Genomic DNA, 19,917 nt, shown 5'->3' on the forward strand with positions numbered 1-19,917 from the left:
CAACTTCCAAGACCAGCTCGTCTTCTATCTCACTCCCACTGACGCGCTCTAGAAGTACGCCGAGAACCCTTCGAAGACCAAGTTTCGACTGGGCGGCTTGGTCCTCGAGGGAAGCGTAGTACATCCCTCAAGTTTCGATACTTCATTTGTTGTAGTGCTAAAAACTCATTGGCGATTGTTATAGCATTTTGTCTTCAACGGAATAATGAATAAACTTTGATATGATGAAATAAATTTTCTGTCCACAATACTTGGATGACATTGTTGTCTGATTTTCCTTTTAGGATATCTCTGAGATGATTCTAATGATGTTGGCAAAACTTCATTTGTTGTAATACCTTTTTTTTTACAAGTACTTCATTTGCTGTAATGCCTTTTTTTTAGAAGTACTTCATTTGTTGTAATGCTAAAAAACTCATTGGTGATTAGTACAACGTTGTCTTCAATGGAATGATGAATAAACTTTGATATGAAGGTGTAAATTTTTTGTATGTCCACAATAACTGGATGACATTATTGTGTGATTTTCTTTTGGGAAATCTCTGAGATGCTTTTGATGATGTTGGAAAAGTTGTAGTTAATGGGACTAAAATGCACCAAGCCTTACTAGCTAAATGGCTGGCCTGTTAGCATTTGCCTAAGTTAGACATTCAAAGGAAGCCGCATAACGCTGTTTAACTTTAGCAAGTAATCCCTTACAAGACAATGTCGGAGACGACAGAGTTCGGATGGAGGAGAGCCGGAAGATGGCGCTGGAAAGAAAGTGGCTAGCTTTCTTGGTTTTAAAACATGGTCAGACGTCAGGACGAGTCGAATGAAATGAACGTCTAAAGAGGAAATGAGGAGCAAGGGAGGGGGTGTTGGGCAGGAGATAAAGTCTTTTTTTTTTATAAAAAAATTTTAAAACACATGGCACGCCACATATAGCGGGAAGCTCAAATGGGATGTTTGAGCGGTAATTGTAGCACTATTTGTCCTTGTACATGATGGTGAAATATGGAGAACGTGGAATAATTTTTTGTGGAAACCCTGTGTGTCTCTGTGGGAACCCTAGTGTGGCCCAAGCTATGTAGGGGTAGCTGGGCGGCTTCGATCAAAGCCATTGGATTATGCAATTATTGACCAAGAAGAAGAAAAAGATGCATGTGAAAATAGCGTCAAGGACAGGGCTTTACAGAAATTAGACAATCAGAACACTGAAGAGCAGAATCCAGCTTCCACGCTTCCTACAACTCCATTACGACTTAGCAGGTTCAATTTTCAAACTTTTTTGTTGGCTAATGATGCCACATGCAATTTAATGAATTTTTAAATAATAATTTTATGTGCTAGACCCGTGCTTCCACTTCCGTTTTCTTCAAATTGCAAACCGCCAAGATCTTCATTTCTTACTGTGGGGTCTTCTTCTGGATTATATACCAGCCAAAATTTTGGAAAGCTAAATATTTTTCGATCCCTACCCAAGTTTGAGAGGCATTCCCAAATAGTCCCTGAAGATGAAATGCAAGAGATTATGCGTGGCAACACCTCTCCTAATATTGGCATCAAGTCTGCTTCTCCTAATAGAAAGAGGGTCTCTCCTCCTCATAGTGGTTTTGGGTCATTTGTTGGAGTGGCTGGAAGCTAATATTACAATCAATTCCTTCATTTCCTTTTTTCAGTTGATTAATTACTACAGGTTTCTTCGAATAGAAATAATCGTATTGGAGTGCCACTCAAACAACCCTAAGAAGGTGAAATGGGAAGGGTAGAACAATTCCTTTGTAATCAAACAACTTAGAAATTGTAGGCTCCTCGATCATCTTGATTTTCTCTGCATTTGCTTAATTTTTTATTTTTGGGTTGAATTCTATGCGTATGTTTACATATCAAAGGAGAAGTTTTTGTTCATTGAGTTAAAGAAAAAAAAATGGGTATAGCCCGGAATCTAGATTTTTGGGTTGTAAAAATTCGGATTCATCCGGGTTCCACCCAAGTTTGAAATTTGAATTCTAGGCCGGGTAAACCCAGATACCCGATCTAGAATCCAGATGAACAGTGCTAATTCTCATGCACAATAGTAGTTTTGGCAACTTATCCACACTTATGTAACTTTGTCAAATGAGGAATTGGCTCCTATATTCAAAGGTGAAAACCAATGTATTTAAATTAATAATTTATTTGGACTTCGTATGTGTAGGTCATTGCAATGGGAATGTTGTTTAAGTAGTGCTATGTAATTTATTGTGATACATTTGAAATTGGAATTATTTACCTATTTGTAATTGTATTGTGGCAATGTGGTGAATCATTGATTTGTCCAATGAGGGGTTAGATTGAATAAGAGTTCAATTTAATATTTATTATCAAAATTCTAATTAAAATAAATTAAAAGAAATAATCTTATTCCAAGAGAATTAACTCGAGCTCGAGCTCGTATCGACTTGTTTATTTGTTTTATTCGAATTCGAGTCGAGTTTAACTTTAATATTTGTTAGGCAAGCTGAGTTCGATCAGAAGATTTCAATTTTCTCAAGCTTGAGTCGAGTTTGAGCTCATATACTTGCTACTTGAGCTAGTGAACCCTAGTTCGAATTTGTCTCAACTCGGTTCGTTTGCAGCCCTACCCGAGACTCCTGAGCCAATCTGCCCCTACTACCACATCGTAGCCACCTAAAGTTAGAAAATATAGGTTAGGCTTAATATGGAGTCTTTCTACCTGAATAGGATCTGCCTTACAAAAACCAAGGCAAGGAAGGCTAGCACCATCGACCACCTTGATTGACAACTGGCTTTTCTCCACTGGCAATCGAGTCTTCTTTGCTACATAAGGATTAACAAAACTATGAGTACTTCATATATCAACAAGTATCAACACCTTTTGGTTATTAATGGCCCCGTCTAATCTCATAGTTTTTTGTGATGGGGATCCAACTAAGACATGTAAGGAAATGCCTAACAGCTCCCCTACCTCTCCATCTCCTTCATCCTCTTCCTTGGGTTGTATTACTGCTAAGGATCGATTACATCTATGGCCCAGGTGGAATTTTTCGTCACAATAATAACAAAAATCTCGCTCTCTTATTTCTTGCATTTGTGTTGGGGAAATCCTCTTGATGGCTATAGTAGGTTTCCTGGTTGGGTTGTTGGGTGGAGTGTTGGTGTTATAAGGTCTGGTGTCTTGATCAGGGAGTGGTGCAAGAAGCTTAAGGTTATGGGTTTGGTTGTTGGGGTTTTAGGCTTGGTTTCTCGTTAGGTATCTTGGGCTTCTACGCAGCACCTCCTCTTCCTGCAGTTTGGCTAGCCTAAAGGCTGCTGATAGAGTGGTTGGTGTAACACCCTGTATTTTAGTGTATTTTCACTGAATGATTATTTTTATTTGTTCAAAAATTTATTCTCTTGTTTTAAAATTATCGGATATTTTAAATGGTTTATTTTATGATCTTTAAATTGTGAAAATTAAATTGTTATATTTTCTTAATATTTATTTATTGTTGTACATTTAAATTGTTCTTCTTTTTAAATTAATTGATTGTGAGATTTAATTATTTTATTTTCATTGTATCATTACGTTTAAATTATTTTAATTGAGATGCTGTTTTAAAATCATTTTCGTTGGATCATTTTTTGTGACCCAAGATGTGGGGATTGGACCTCATTTCTTTCCCTTCATTTTTCTTTTTCCCTTTTTCTTTTCTTTCCTTTCTTTTTTTTCTTTCCCTTCCCCCAGCTTCCCCCCCCCCCCCCCCCCCCCGCGCGATGCACCCCCTTCCCTCTCTCCCGTGCGCTTCTTTCTTTCCACCCAACCCACCGCCGTCGCGCCGCCCATCCAGTTCACTCCCCCACCGGCTGGCGACCCTTCCTCTTAAATCCCAGCCTCTATCTCGCCGCCGTTTGCCCCCATGAGCCCCTCCAAGCCGCGACGCATCTTGAGCTCCAGCGCCGCCGTCGCGCCACCTCCGGTCACCATCTCTTCACCACTTCATCCTCGACCTCCGAGCAACCCAATGGACCCAACCCCAGCTCCGATCAGTCACCAGTGAAGCACATCCAACCCCATTTCCGATTTGGGTATTTTTGACCTAAAACCACCTTTTACGCCGCCACCCAAGGCAAACCACCACCACCATTGGCTTCACCGACCTCTCTAGGCCCTACCCTATCAATTTCGGATCTTAGTTTGCCTCCGTTGAAAAGTGGGTTTTTGAGAACCACGGCCACAGTGTATTTTACACTGTTACGTTGCTGAGTCACTACTTCTTGCACCTCCGTGATCCTTCGAAAATCATATTATAGCACTGTAAGTATTTTTCCAAATAACTATTTTGATTTAAATATATTTTTGCACTAACTCATATTATTGTGAACTGGTTGGACATGCCGGACTGAGTCCGAAGAGTTCGGGGGTCGGATGGATTGTGGATGGAGTTGTGTATTTGGTTGGTATTGTAAAATGTTGGTTGTTGGTATGGTGTTGTTCATGTACATGGCATATTGCACGCATGATCATGTTTGTAAAGGAAACTGGGCTTTCGTGTACATGCATTCATGTTCACATGTTTCATGAAAACTGGATTTTCATGTGTTAAAAGATTTTGGGTGCGTGTGTATCACGACCCCAAGTCGAGATGTGGCATTATCTCGGTGGAGCTCTTCTGGTCACTCGGGAGCGGAATATATTGAGTGACGTCCCCTGGATTGTCGCTGGGCGACAACAGAATCAGACGAGATGGTCTCGTGCCGACTCCGTGGCCCCTCTGCTGGTGGGGGCTAGAGGATGCTTGGCCATGAACGCGCTGGGCGCGGAACTGGGCATCGCTCGTTGCGTAGTGGGTGCTTGGCCACGAATGCGCTGAGCGCGAAACTGAGCATCGCTACGAAGCCAGGACGTGCGGATGATCCCTAGGGGAGATCATGGTGTATTGGTTAATGGAATAATGGGCTGTTTTCTGAGAAAATAGCATGTGTTGATTAAAAGGATTTTATGTGATTCATTTTCTGGGAAAATGAGGTTTTATTGATTTGGGTCATTTTCTGAAAAAATGACGGAGTATTCTTTTTGGGCCAAAATGAGATTTTGGCGTGTGTTGGAAAATATCTATTTTCGGGAAAAATAGTATTTTTGGATTTAATGCATATCTCATCATATGCATGCATGTTGGTAGCATTAATGTATTTTTATCTCGTGGTTATTTGAGTTATACTTACCTGCGGTACCATTTTGTGGTAATGCAGATTTCGATGCAGATGAGGCTAAGGGTGAGCCTGAGGATTCGGCTCCTCCCGAGGAGTGATCTGGGATCACTCGTTTTGGTTTGAGACTTGTAAAATATTTATTTTGGATGACTGTATAATTTTTAAACATTTTTACTGACTATTTAAATTGTATTAACAATTCTGGTACTTAGTTGTATTAATTATCCGCTGCGTTGTTTTTGTACACTGTTGCATGTACACACACTTGGCACTAACGTTGAGATGTGTGACCCTGTTGTCATCATCCCGGTGTCTCGATTCCCGTATCTCCTTACATGGGGGTCGTGGGCGCCACAGTTGGTTTAAACATGCTTACAATGATTTAGAGATCATTTTTGAACACTTTAAATATTTTTAAAAAATAAAAAATTCATAAATTCATTTAAAAATACTTTTTTAATCATTAAGTAAAAAAAAAATTAAAAAAAATAAAATGCAATTCGGTAAAAATTTTTGGTAGAAAATTTCTGTGGGAATAGTATTTTCCATTATATAATATAATATATGCATGAATAAAACGAAAAATCCCATACGTGCAATAATTTTTTTTTTTTTATTGTGAGGTGTTTAATTAATTTTAATGATGTCAGAGTTACTCATAATTTTTATTTGTTACAAAAACCAGTCTTTGTCATCATCAGATAATTGTCTAACACCGGTGGCCGGTGGGTCATGACGATGGCAATCCGATATTTTTTCCTTTAATTTGTATTCTCTATTTTTTATTTTAAATTTAATTCAATATTATGATAGCCAGATTTACGCTTTTATAATGTCTACTAATAGAAATTTAAATATAGTAGAAATTTAAATGGAGAATAGAGTAGGAGGAGAATGAGAGAGAACTTAATTGGAAATCTAGCAACATGCATTTTTGCGTTCTCAATTAATTGATTACAAAGTATAAATTCATATTTGTAAAAAAATATTATATTGAAATGAAATAAGGTAAAAATCTTATAATGAAAATTAAATCTTTTGATTTAGATAGTAATTAAATCAATTTTTTTTTAATTTGATATTATTCTTAGATAAATGATTTGTACAATCATAGATTGTGCAAATTTCACATGACACTCCATTTAAAAAAAATGAGTAAATATAGGACACACTATTAAAAAATTAATTTTTTTTTACATGAGTCTCATTTTATGAGTTTTTTCTTTTATAGCTCATGTCCTAAAATTAAAAACATAGACACAATTTTTTATATTTCTTTATTAAAAATAGACTGGAAAATCTTTTTATAATTATTTTATACTCCCATGAAATAGAAAGTAGTTGTATAGCATTAAAAATCATTTCGTTGTATAAAATTAAAAATTATTTCTAATAAAATTACATAATTAGATTAATTTATTATTAAATAATTATAAGTATATTATTATCCATATATGTAAAAAGACCTTTTGACTCAACTGGACACAACTCTTTAAGGCCTTGTTTGATTATACGAATCATTTCATTTCATCTCATCATTATAATTTTTTAAATTTTTATTAAAAAAAAATCTTTCACATAAAACATAATAAATAATTAAACTTTTTAAAATTTTGAAATAAAAATAATACTAAAAAATATATTTTAATAATATTTTGTTCAATTTTTAATTTTCAACAATTTCATATATGTATAACCAAACGAGTTCCTGTCTGATCACCTTTGTCAAAAACAGAAATCGTAAAGTTAAAGAACAGCGTTATAAATATAAATAAAATATTAATAAATGAAAATTAAAGAATAATTGATCTTTTATGGGCATATACTAATAACTGTTTGCACTTAACACTTTAGTGAATAATATCAAGGATTTTTTTTCTTTCTTTACTCGATTATCTCAAGTAATTTCTTGTAAAGACCGGTCTTGCTCAGAATTGAGTACGTATTTGACACTCCCTATAAAGATTATTTAAAATTTGAAGGATAATAAAACAAGTAGTGATTTTTTCAAAACACTACGAGAAGCAAGTGCTTAGACCTAGGGTGAGCAAGGAGTGGTCGGACCCCGGGGTGAGCACCATGATCAGCAACATGGTTTCGAACAGAATTTACACTCGGGGAAACCAATTGCAAGACTTTTAGGACACTCTGTAAGTCGCTAAAATATACCTCCCAATAAATCTATTTCTTTCTCTTCTTTAACATCATTCTGTCTTTCTTTTGACACGACATGATGTTACTTTGCACTGCATGGCCTCTCTCACTTTCGCGCTTGAATATTAGTTAGAGTAATGTTAAAGTAAGAGGTGAACAGTCAAAATGGAGTTAATTTCTTACTTCTTCTGACACTTACAGTAAGCCTAAACCTGATCCTTGACGAAGAAATGCAAGAACCATTAGACAAAGCAAAACTAGCAAAGAGAGAAGACTGACTCACTATGGAAGAACCGATAAGCACTTAGAGAATGAAAAACATTGTGTGATTGGAGAAGTAAACGCAGCGTTTAGTCTTTTCATCTTGAGATGCAACGCTTCCTTGGTAACATGCGAGACGGGATAGGGCCAAGAGAGTAGTGAAAATTGATTACAAAGTATAAATTCATATTTATAAAAAAAATATTATATGGAAATGAAATATGGTAAAAATCTTAGCATATGCAATTATATATTTTAAAGCCATCATTAATCTTAGACCAATAAATTTTGAGTCATTGGCGTGGAGCGAAAAGTGTGAATGATAATAATTTTCTAACATTGCCCTTATATATACGTAAATGCTTAGAAGATATGGACCTAATTAGGCCTGCAATCCGATCCACCGAAACCAGAATTGGGACCGACTTGACACGATCCATCAACACCTCAGGACGGTGTTAGACCGACCCGCACGATTCGGTTCGGGTCGAAATCTTTCATAACCGAATGCTGCATTTCACATCTCCTTCTTCTTGCACTGCGAGGTCAATACAATATCACACCCAAGTTTCGCAAATGGATTCCAAAGAACAAGGCCTACGCATAAGGTTGTCCTCTCTCTCTGTCAAGATAAATAAAAGCCAAAAAATATTAGATTTTCTGTTAAAAATACTTGCCCAACAACGTCGACAAATCTTGGGATTAATAGCTTCGATGTCGGCGCCAATCCCTTGCTTTTGCGTCTGAAATTGGACCAGATGGTTCGGCAAACAGAGAAGAAGGAGAGGTCGTGAAGGCGATCCAGAGGCGGCAAGCTCCGAAACCAAGCGGAGCCGTCCAGAGGAAGTGGAACTTAGAGCGAAGACCGTGAAGGCGATCCAGAGCGGCGAGCTCCGAAACCAAGCAGAGCCGTCCAGAGGAAGTGGAACTTGGAGCGAAGGCCGTGAAGGCAATCCAGAAGTGGCGAGCTCCGAAACCAAGTAGAGCCGTCCAGAAGACGGGGAACTTGGAGCGAAGGTCGAGGAAGACGATATCGAAACCAAACAATCTCTACCAGCCAAGCGTAGCCCATATCGAAACCAAAAGCTTCTTCCCTAGCCTATATAATTAAAAGACCAACGTTCTACTTCTCCTGGTGGAATCGTGAAACAAGCTGCTCACAAAGTTAAATAATGGAAAAGGGAGAAATGCAGAAAATGCGGACGGGTTGAAATAAAAATGCAAACCCGTTAACTAGTCGGATTGGAGACCCGATCATATACTAACCTGACAAAATGTGGGTCAGGTCAGGTCGGGTCTGGTCTGGTTGGTTACTCTAAGCGAGCTCATCGGATTTACAGGTGATTTGCACAGCCCTAGACCTAATTACCACGATGATTTGCCAAGAGCCGAATGGCCTAATGGCATATAGTCTAGTTCTCCAAATGGAAAACCTGAGTTCGAACCCCCCACCCCCCATAAAAAAAAAAAAAAAAAAAAAAAAAAAAAAAAAAAAAAAAAAAAAATTTACTACGATGATTTGCCAAGAGCCGAATGGCCTGATGGCATATAGTCCGGTTCTCCAAATAGAAAACCTAGGTTCGAACCCTCCCACTCCCCCTATAAAAGAACAAAAAAAAAAAAAAAAAAAATTACCACAATGATTTGCTGTAAAATGAATTTATGAACAATTATTCAGGAGTCTGGACTCGACAATTAAGGGCATATTTAGGTAATGAGATGAGATGATAATTTTGTGAATAGTAGTGAAATTATTTGTGATAATATATTTTTATTGGGTTTTGAGAAATTAGCAAAAAATCTCTGAATAAAAATGTTATAAAATTAAAATATTGTTATAATATATATTTTTAATATTAATATTTTTGTTTTGATATTTGAAAAAGTAGTATTATATTTTGTGTTTTGTTTGAAAATTTGAAAAAAATGTAATGATTAGATGAAAAAATTGAAAATTTGAAATTGAAAAATGTAAGTGATGTTTGAGAAGGAAATTATGAAAAGTTTTGAGATGAGATCATCTCACTTCCCAAACAAGCCCTTAGAGTTGATGTCAGCCTACAGATAGCGACCTAAATGCATCATCATCTGTAGATGCATCATGGGAAGTAAATTATGGTGGGTGTGTATGTATCATGTGTTGATGACAGTCGACAACTAACTACCTTATAAATGCATTTATAAACAAAATACTGGCAAAATGTTTGTTAAATCTTAATTGTTGTATGTATAAATATTTCATACAGCATCAAATAAGCATGGAAATAATGTAGGATGATCCATTTACTGTATCATGACTCTTTCTCCAAATCGAGACCCTCGAATCCGAAGAAAAAATTAAAAAAATATTTTCCCTTTTCTTCTATTGGCAAAATGATTGTTAAGATGTCACTAACTTTAGCCACGTTGATATCGTTCTCATCTTTATAAGAGTCATGGTTAGACTCTTCGATAGTCAACAATGTATCATAAATGAATTATGACGAAAGCAAATGATCCATAGCACTGGATCATCATCACATTGCAGCAATTAATTATGATCGATCCATCCATCCAGTATCCTTTTCAATTTTTGGAGTTGATTTTACATCTGCATTCACACATAACTATGTTATAGCTCGCTCTCTAGTCTCTATATATAGTACGTATGTCCCAACATCCAAGTTTTCTGAACTCAAAAACATTTTATGCAGTGTGGGTGCAGTACTGCAACAGCAACGGGAACATGGTTGCACTAACAACAAAAGCATTGCTTGCTAGCTGCTTGGTTATTGCGACCGGAGTTTACTTTAATTACCTGCAGGATTTTGAATACTTCTATTTGGCCCTTCAATGGCCTGCATCATTGTGCGATAAAACAGGTCCCAACAAGTGTTCCCGGCCGGTCCCTGACTATTTCACTATTCACGGGCTGTGGGCACAGAAGAGCAATCACGAGTCATACAATTGCCTTCCTCCTGTTGATGCTTTTAACTATAACATGGTATTATTATATTTATGTTTTTTATATGTCCCTCAATTTTTTTACGTGCGCACCACCACCATAAAAAAATACTAATTTCTAAGGGATTTTTTTATCATTTTTTGTGCAGCTGAAAAAGAATGAGGTGCTCATGGAGATGATGAACAAAAGCTGGCCGAGCCTGGTCTTACGCCCAAATCCGAACAGAGACTTTTGGAGGCATGAATGGGAAAAGCATGGCATGTGCACCTTCAAATCCCAACAAAATGAGTACTTCAACAAAACTAATGCAATGTGGAAAAAGGCCCCGCTGCTTAGAATCTTTGCAAAACATAGTAATATTTAAGTTTTTTCAGTTTCTGTCAATATTATTTATTAAATTATTTTTTCCAAAAAAAAAAAGACTAAAACAATTATTGTTTTATTTTATGGTGTTCTTCTTTTATATATATATAAAAAAGACATTACTCCCGGAGATCAAACGTACTTTCTCAGACAGTACACTGATGCCATTGAAGATGAACTAGAGGTGAAACCAGGGAGATTTAATTGCAACAAGAACAAGAACGGTACCAAACAACTGCTCCAAGTAAGACTATGCACAGACAAGAAAGTGACAAAATTTGTGGATTGCACTGCTCCGGAACCTAAATCTCCCTCATGCGGTAAAGTCGATGATCCCGTCCCGATCGCATTTCCTAGTTATAATGAAGATGATGAAGTACTTACTACTCATGTAAGTCCAGCTTGATCTATAATCGTATCATGTATCCCTAATTATTATATAATCAGTAATATGCATGAATAAAACGAAAAATCCCATACAAATAATGTTTTTTTTTGTGTGGGGTTAATTAATTAATGTTGTCAAAGTTGTTTATAATTCCTTTCTATTCTCTATTTTTTATTTTAAATTTAGTTCAATATTATGTTAGCCCGATTTAAGCTTTAATGTCTACTAATAGAAATTAAAATTTAGTCAAAATTGAAATGAAGAAGAGAGCAGGTGGAGAAAGAGAGATAACTTGGAAGTCTACATTTTTGTATTCAAGACCGCTTTGGAGCGTCGGTCGGGCCAGTCCTTCGGCTTTAACAACCCTCAATCACAATTCTACCAAATCAACAATTTTATCTAAAGCACAATGAAACTTATCACACCAGATCTTTCACAACCCTTATCACACCTTATAGAAATCAATTCAACATTCTTTTGTTCAAGCCTTCAGCACCACCGCAGGAGTGCACTTCAGCAGCGTCATCCGTCACCGTTGTCCTCACCGTCTGCCACTATAAAAATCCATTGTAGCTGCCATATATGCCTTAAAAACACTCTACTTAAAAATTACAGATTTTTCAAACCAAAGGAGGAGAAATAAGAACCTGCTTCTTAACAAAACTAAAGAACAGGTTTCGGTTCTAAAGACAAGCAAAAAACAAGATAATAAGAAAAAAAAACAAAAAAACTATTATCTTCAAATAAAGATCAAAGAGCTTTAAAATAGACAACCTCTTCTAATCTAAAAGCCTAAAAAACCAACCTTGAGGGATAAAAAAAAACCCTCCAAGCCGATCCAAAGAAAAATGAAAAGAAAACGTCTAAAATCTACTAGAAATTAAAGGCAAAAAAAAAATTCTTTTTAAAAAACGTAAAAAAAAAAAAAAAAGCCTAGATCTCGATTCTAAAAACACCTAGCTTCCGAAAAATTCGTCTAAGGTTGCTTCTTGTACATTTTAAAACCAGTTCTTTTATACACAGTCGTTTCATGTAGACGTCGTGCAGTCGGCTTATGTGGCATGACGCCATGTTAGCTGATATTTAAAAAAAATTAAAAAAAAATGGAAAGAAAAGCAGATTGAGACCCATTTCTCTGGTTTCCCGCTTCTGAGGGTGCAAGACCAAAATCTTCTGGAAAAACTCTACATTCAGTTCCCACGAGCTTCTTCCTCGTGTGGGTGCAGAAGATTGAGGTGGGCATCTGTGTTGGGTGGATAAGTGCATATAATCTTTTGAGTCCCATATAAACTCTCAGATGGGGACTTCTAAATATTTATTTGGATAAGTGCATGAGCCCCAGATTTTTCTTTGCATAAATGCATTATCCATATTTGCATTTTTTTTTCCTCACTCTGATAGGGACTATTAAATATTTGTTACTTTCCTTTCCAACTTTATGTCTTTAATTGGGCTACCATGAAAGTTCCTTTAGTCTGGCAACTACACAGCAACGAAGTTCCAGTGCAAATGCATAACATCAAACCTGATCCCAAAATATAAAAGAGGAATTGCCTTACAATTCTCCCTCTCTTTGGCAATATACACACGTATGTCTATTCAGGCACATTTACAACAACCTCATCTAATTGCATGGCCAGTAAAAAGCTCAAATCAATTCAATTCAAGCTCATATTTACAACAACCCCATCACGAAAGGCAGCAAAATAAACGAAAGAAAACACAGCCGCCCGCAATTTGGAAAACTACTTTTCTGCTCGAAATAAACATCACGAAAGTTAAAAACCCGGCTTTTCTCCTTTTCTTTCGTCAATTTTCCCCCATCAACCAAACAGAGGTTTTGAAACACTGAAAATTTGCAGATATTTAGGAAAAAGAAGAATAAAAGAAAAGCAAGTAAGATGAAGTAAAACTGAAAGGCAGACCTCGTTGGAGTAGAAGAAACGGCACGGACAATCCGATAAGAGCATTTAGAAAGCTCATTAGTCGAGGATAGATCGTGAAGAGAAAGAGAAATCCTGGAACCAAAGAAAGAGATATTCGGAAGGTTAAGAAGGAAGTGGAATTGGTTGCGAGAAGGATCACTTCTACGCGAACAGGAAGAAGAGGGAGCAATAGAGAGTCGCAATGGCGGGCAAAGAGAATCCATGAAAGAAAGGAGGCTGACGAAGGGAGGGAGGCTTCAAGGGAGGGAGGAATGGAAAGTGGAAATGCAGGAGATGGAATCTGAGAGAGAGAGAGAGGGAGAGAGGGACAAAACGATGCGTTTGAGTTTTTTTTTACCACATCAGCCCGCACTTGCCCGGCGCTTACACGAGGGGATTAAATGTAGAGTTTTTCTTTTAAAACAAACCCAAAAATCATAACCAAAAGCTCAAGAGATCGTCAAGTCACTACAGGAATTTTGCCTTCTCGCGGGGAGCGAGATCCCCGCATTTCCCCTGTTTTCTCGCAGCAACAATTCACAAACTGTGATTTTCACTCTTCGCTAATCGGTCAAAAATAAAGCGTTTGCTCAGAGGAATTTCGGTGAGAAATCATGGGCCCCTGCAATTGTTGCAGCTAACTCAGCAGACATTTCTCGCAGCAAAATCGCCTAAGCAATTTGGTTTGAAGGGCAATTACGGTGAGGAGACGTCGCAAATTTGGGTCATTTACAGCGATTTTGCAGCGCTGTAAAATCCAAATATTCGGCGATTTTGGGGCTTGCAGTAATAAGCTTTGTTCCCATTTGTGATAAATTCGTAGACGCTGCAATTTGAGACTCTTCATACGGTGATTTTGGGGCTGGCGGTAAGAAGCTTAGTTCCCATTTATGGTGAATTCTTAGACGCCACAATTTCAGACATAAATATACGGCGATTTTGGGGCTGGCGGTAAGAAGCTTTGTTCCCATTTGCGGTGAATTCATAGACGCCGCAATTTCAGACTTTTCATACTGTGAATTCGTAGACGTCACAATTTCAGAGATTCTACATGCGGTGAATTTCTAGACGCCACAATTTAGATATTCTACATGCGGTGAGGATGTATGGCGCAGGAAATGCCAAAACCACAGCTTTCTAAAATTTACAGTTGTTGGGCTGGATATGCGGTGAATAAATGAAGAAACCCACTCGCAGAATTAGATCTATGGGTTTTCCAAACGCTAGCTTCAAACAATAGTTGAGCAAATTTATGGGTTTTAGGAATGCTGCGCAGCAACGTTAACGATATTTGAAAGCTCATGTTTTGAACCCAAGTACGTTTGCAAATCAATCGATATATGCAATTAATTGAAATAACCTCTATCGCAATTTCCCTGTATATAATCTTGGCATATTGATTCTACACCAATCATAACTTAAATGTTTAAAATATTGATTCTTTGCCAATCTAGCCGCCTAGTATATGTTTCATGAATTAATGACCAATCATAAAAAATTGATGACAAGCAGATGATCATTTCAAAAACATTAATATGCTGATCAAGAAATATGATAAATGTATATGCATCTAATTTAATTGAACCCAATAGCTCAGTACGTACTCTATGTTAATCAGCGCCTTATAGCTACCTAGCTAGGGTCGATGATGATCAGTAGGCCGTGTGACTCATGAATTTGCCAAAAATAAATTACAAGCTTGGAGCAATATTATATATAATAAGAGCTATGGAAATAGCATATATTAGCATATAGCAGTACTTCAAGTCTATTTAGAAATTTAAGATGAGGTTCTCATTCCATGCATATCGATGATTCTTTATATAAATCATGGAACTAAAGAAACATAGATACATAAAGGGCCTTTACAACTAATTTTTGCAATACTTTGCAGTGTTTATTAGTTTCTTAACATCTTGGTGGTAACAAGATCTAATTAGATTAAGCTAAATTACACTGCACTAACTCAGGAAAAAACAAAGAAGATCAAGAAGAAAAAACTCTAAAGAGTAGTAACGTACGTAACCAAAGAATAATTGAAGCTTTCCCAATAGCAAATTAGACTTATCTTTGAAATTCCTCTTATTTTTGTACTCTGCCAAACCTGTATTTGAGGACTTTTGTTTTAAATTTAATATAAATCAAACACCATATATTTCACCAATAATTTATATGTACATTGCCATCCAGTTTTCATACAAATAAGCTTGAATGTGAACATTTCATTTACTTTCACATCATACATTATAGCAAGTTTCTAATTGTCATGCAATTGCTAAAATTCTGAAAAACATCTACTGTCACTAAACACATGAAAAATATGTGTGTCTCGTTGGAATTGTTGTCAACATGGCTATACATTAATTTAAACCTATGAGTAAATCCATATATGTAGCATCCAATAGGCTCATTAGTGCATCAAAAAATTCCACTTGGCTGATATCAACATTTGAGAGCTTATGTCTACCTACAAAATACACATGCTTCAAACAATTATTTATGTGCTTGAAGTAATTATTGATGTCTACCTGCAAGTTACAACGAATCAACCAAAAACTAAACTTATGCCGGTCATTGCATGTACATACTAAAGCAGATAATAATTCATGCCAATCATTGCATGTACAAACTAAACTAAGCAAAAGACTCCAATAATTCATTAAAAAATATGTTATATCATCCATATTTCACAGGAAAATAGAAGATGCATTAGGCAGTGTCATGAATTTTTCCAGTTCAGTGCTCTAGGCTCAAGAATAAAGACCCTTCTGTGTTTATCAATGTACAAACATAATAGTTTTGAGGCATGAGCTCGAGGAGGAAGGGCAAAGGAAAATGATCTTTCTAACACTTGATCAAGGAAGGGCAAAGGAAAACAATATTTCCTAGTGGCGGCATTTAACTTCCTATAACCTATACACATTCGCCAACCAGTAAAAATCCTAGTAGGAATTAGTTCATTTTTCTCATTTTTCACAATAGTAAGCCCATATTTTTTTGAAATCACATGAATGAGACTTACACACTTGCTATCCACAATAGGGTAGATAATTCCTACATCAAGTAGTTTCAAAACCTCTGTTTTTACTACCTCTTTCATTGTAAGATTTAGTCTCATTTGCATCTCCCTAGAGACTTTAGCATATTCCTCTAAATAAATCATATGAGTACACACAAGAGAATTTATACATTTTATATCCGTAATTGTCCATCCAATAGCACATTTGTGCTTCCTCAAAACTTCCATTAGTTTACTTTCTTGGATATGATTGAGCAGGGCTAAAATCACCACTGGGAAGGTGTGATACCTCGTATTTACGTGTAATTTAAGTAAGTAAATTATTTAATTAATTAAGATTATGGGATTTCTTGTTTTAAATTTTAGATGATTTAAATAGTATTATTTTAAAATTTTTAACTATTAATTTAATGTGTTCTCTCTTTATTAATTATTGTTCATTATTTAAATTGCTCCTTATTTTAAATTAGTTTATTGTTGGATTTAATTATTTTATTTTTATTTAGTTACTGTGTTTAAATTAGTTTATTAAATTGTTGTTTTGAAATCATTTTCGACGGATCAGTTTCAAGACCCCGAGTTGAAAGACTGGATCTCATTTCTTTCCCTTCATTTTTCTTTTTCCTCTTTTCTTTTTCCCTTTTCTCTTTTCTTCTTTCTTTTTCTTCATTTCCCTCCCCTGCCTCCCAGCCTGTGCAACCCCCTTCCCTCTATTTTCTCTCAGTGCGTCTCTCCCCCAGCCCACCATCATGTGCCGCCATCCAGCGTCACCACTCAGCCACCAGCTCCACCACCCTCCTGCGACCTCCCCCACCCCAGTTTCCCTTCCACACGCTCTCTCTCTCTCTCTCTCCTGGCCATGTGGAACCCATTCGGGTTGTGCATTTTCTGTGCCGCCATTAGACAGCACCTTTTCACTACAGCACCGGCAACCTTCCAGCTACCTAACTTACTCATCTTTAGCCCTGATTTGCCACCAGTGAAGCCCATCCATCTCCATTTCTGATTTGAGTTTTTTGGACTTCAACTGCCGCCTATGCTGCCACCCACGGCCAACCACTACCACCATTAGCTTCACCAACCAACATCCCTAAGACATTCCCTAGTAATCTCAAGTCTTTGTTTGTCTCTGTTCAAAATCTAGCATTTTGAGACCCACGGCCTTGTGCATTTTCTCACTGTTACATTGCTGTGTCGCCACTTCTAGTACTTCCGTGATCCTTCAAAAATTATATTATAGCACTGTAAATATTTTTTCAAAGAAATTTTGAGATTTACATGTATTTTTGTACTAACTCATATTTACTGTGAACTGGTTGGTTGTACCGGACTGAGTCTGAGGAGTAAGGAGGTCAGTTGGATTGGAGGATGGAGTTGTTTGTGTGAGTGGTTTATGCTGGGATTTGTTGGCTGTTTCGGGTTTAAATATTAGTATTTTGGGTTTAACGTTATTTATGGTGGATGTTTAAGTTTCTATTGAAATTGATAAATGATCGTTTGGGTGGATAAATAGGATTATTTAGATTGTACGATGTGGCGATTTTATAATTGTTAGGTGTTACAATTTGAGTTAATGTTGGTTGTTGGGCTTGTGTTATGGAGGGTGGTGTTGGGTTGTGACGATTGTGGGCTGTCATTGTCGTAACGAGTTATGAAAGTGAGCTGATTGGTTGGACATGACGTGTTGGGTTGAGGTTTTGGAGGTTGTGTGAGTATGCTTATACCATGTATTGAAACCGAAGCAAAATGATGTCATCTGTGGGCTGAATAGAATCACAAAATTTAGTTAGTTTTATTGAATTCTCATTTATATGGAGTATTAACATATTAGTGAATAATTTTCTGTTTAGGTCGTGACATTGATAGAGCTCAAGTTCAAGACTCTAGTAACTCTTCGCAAGAGTCAGGTAACCGGGGTTCTTATGCTAAATTTGCATAAAAAGAAATGAACTGAGGTTGATTTGTAAAAAAATGTGCATGTTATCTTAAAAAGAAAAGCTGAAAAAAAACCTCAGTATATGTTTTACAATTACTCATGAGATACGTATGAAAGAGAAAAGAAATGTTTTTGACATGAATTGTATAGACATGAGTAATATTTGACATGTTTCTGAAATGTGCAAAAGAGCTAAAATGATATCTGTGAATTTTTGTACATATGATATGAAAATAATTTGGGTTTGTTTATGATCAAATGGAAATGATATGAATATGTTCAGCACGTGGTTTTATATGATATGGATATGAAAAACATTAGGCATACTTATCTGTTTTGTTTCTGATTCTGAATATGGTTCTGATATGATGATACTGGTTCACGTGATATGGTTGGTACCAACATGATATGATATGAGTGCACCCACTTTGGAAACAAAGTTGTCTTTTATGTGTTCTTTCCTGTGTGCACACTCGGGGCTCCGAGATTGAAAAAATGGAAGTTTCACAATATGATATTGCCTAGTTTGGCCATCAGGGATAGCACAACCCTACCATGGGGGTTAAACATGGTATATGATATGACATGATATGATATGATACGATAAGACGAAGATGTTTAGTTATGTTATGTCAAAGCATTTTTTAATATGAAAATGATCTTTGAATATGAAAAGTGTCTTTATATATGAATAGTTGATTTTTTGAGAATGAAAAGATTGAAAAGTCGCTCCGATTTTCTGAAAACAAGTTTCTGAGATCTGCATATGAAAATAAAATTTTTTTTTTCTGCATACTAAATTTTCTGAAAATGCTCATGTTGACATACTAGTATATGTTCTCTGCTTACTGAGTTGTTGATAACTCACCCCTTATATCCACAATATTTTTCAGATGATTTTTGATATTTCAGCTGGGGATTAAGATTTTGGAGTTTTGAGTGAGATGATTTAAGAGTAGTGGATGAAGTATAGAAAGTTCTCGATAAGTATTTGAGATTTTTATTAAGAAATTTTATTGTGTTATGATGACTTGGCATTTTGAAAAATTGGTTATATTGAGGAAATTAGCTTGAATTGAAATTTCTTTATGATATTGGGAATTTGGAATCTATAATTATATTGTTTAAATGTGAGTGCTAGTGACAGGAAGTAACTCTCCGACCCTTGCGGGACCAAGGCGTTACAGAAGGTGCTGTCAGGACCCAGAAATGCATACTTCAGGTCAGTCGGCAATGGCTTCAACTCTAGTGTTGGGATTTCATCTGCTGAAGGCTTCAACTTGCTGTCAATGGCAGGAGTTGCTCAACTCTAGGCCTCCATTTAGCTTCAAATTTATTTTCTGCATTAAAAATATGAGAAGCATCAGTGGGGGTGTGATCAATTATGAGATCACAAATATTTTCTACTTCAAACAGCAGGTCAGTGGGTTGATATGCAAAATAGGCCTTTTCCTCAAGGATACTTTCTCGCAAGTTGACTTCTTGTACATCCTCCAAATCTTGAGGTTGCCTACAAACAAAAAAAAAATGTTTAGTTTGAGGGTCATGTTCCCAAAACTCAGCTTTAAAACACCACTCTTACAGTTTATCAATGCATTTGAAGTAGTAAGAAAATGTCTCTCAAGAATCATAGGTGCTTGAAAAGAAGATTTTAGTATCAAGTGAACATCCAACACTACAAAATCTACGGGGTAAAAAAAAATTTCCACTTGAACTAAGACATCCTTAACAACCCCTCTTGGCATTTTGATT

General features: G+C 36.4%; 1 long non-coding RNA gene across 1 annotated transcript; it reads left to right on the plus strand.

The window, feature by feature from the left end:
• Positions 1–1,215: 1,215 nt before the first annotated feature.
• On the plus strand, positions 1,216–1,478 carry LOC121259200. The gene is made up of 2 exons (XR_005939532.1): positions 1,216–1,251; positions 1,333–1,478. It is a non-coding gene; the product is annotated as an uncharacterized LOC121259200 (long non-coding RNA).
• Positions 1,479–19,917: the final 18,439 nt, after the last annotated feature.

This window comes from Juglans microcarpa x Juglans regia, chromosome 4D (assembly GCF_004785595.1).
Source record: "Juglans microcarpa x Juglans regia isolate MS1-56 chromosome 4D, Jm3101_v1.0, whole genome shotgun sequence".
Lineage (NCBI taxonomy): Eukaryota > Viridiplantae > Streptophyta > Magnoliopsida > Fagales > Juglandaceae > Juglans > Juglans microcarpa x Juglans regia.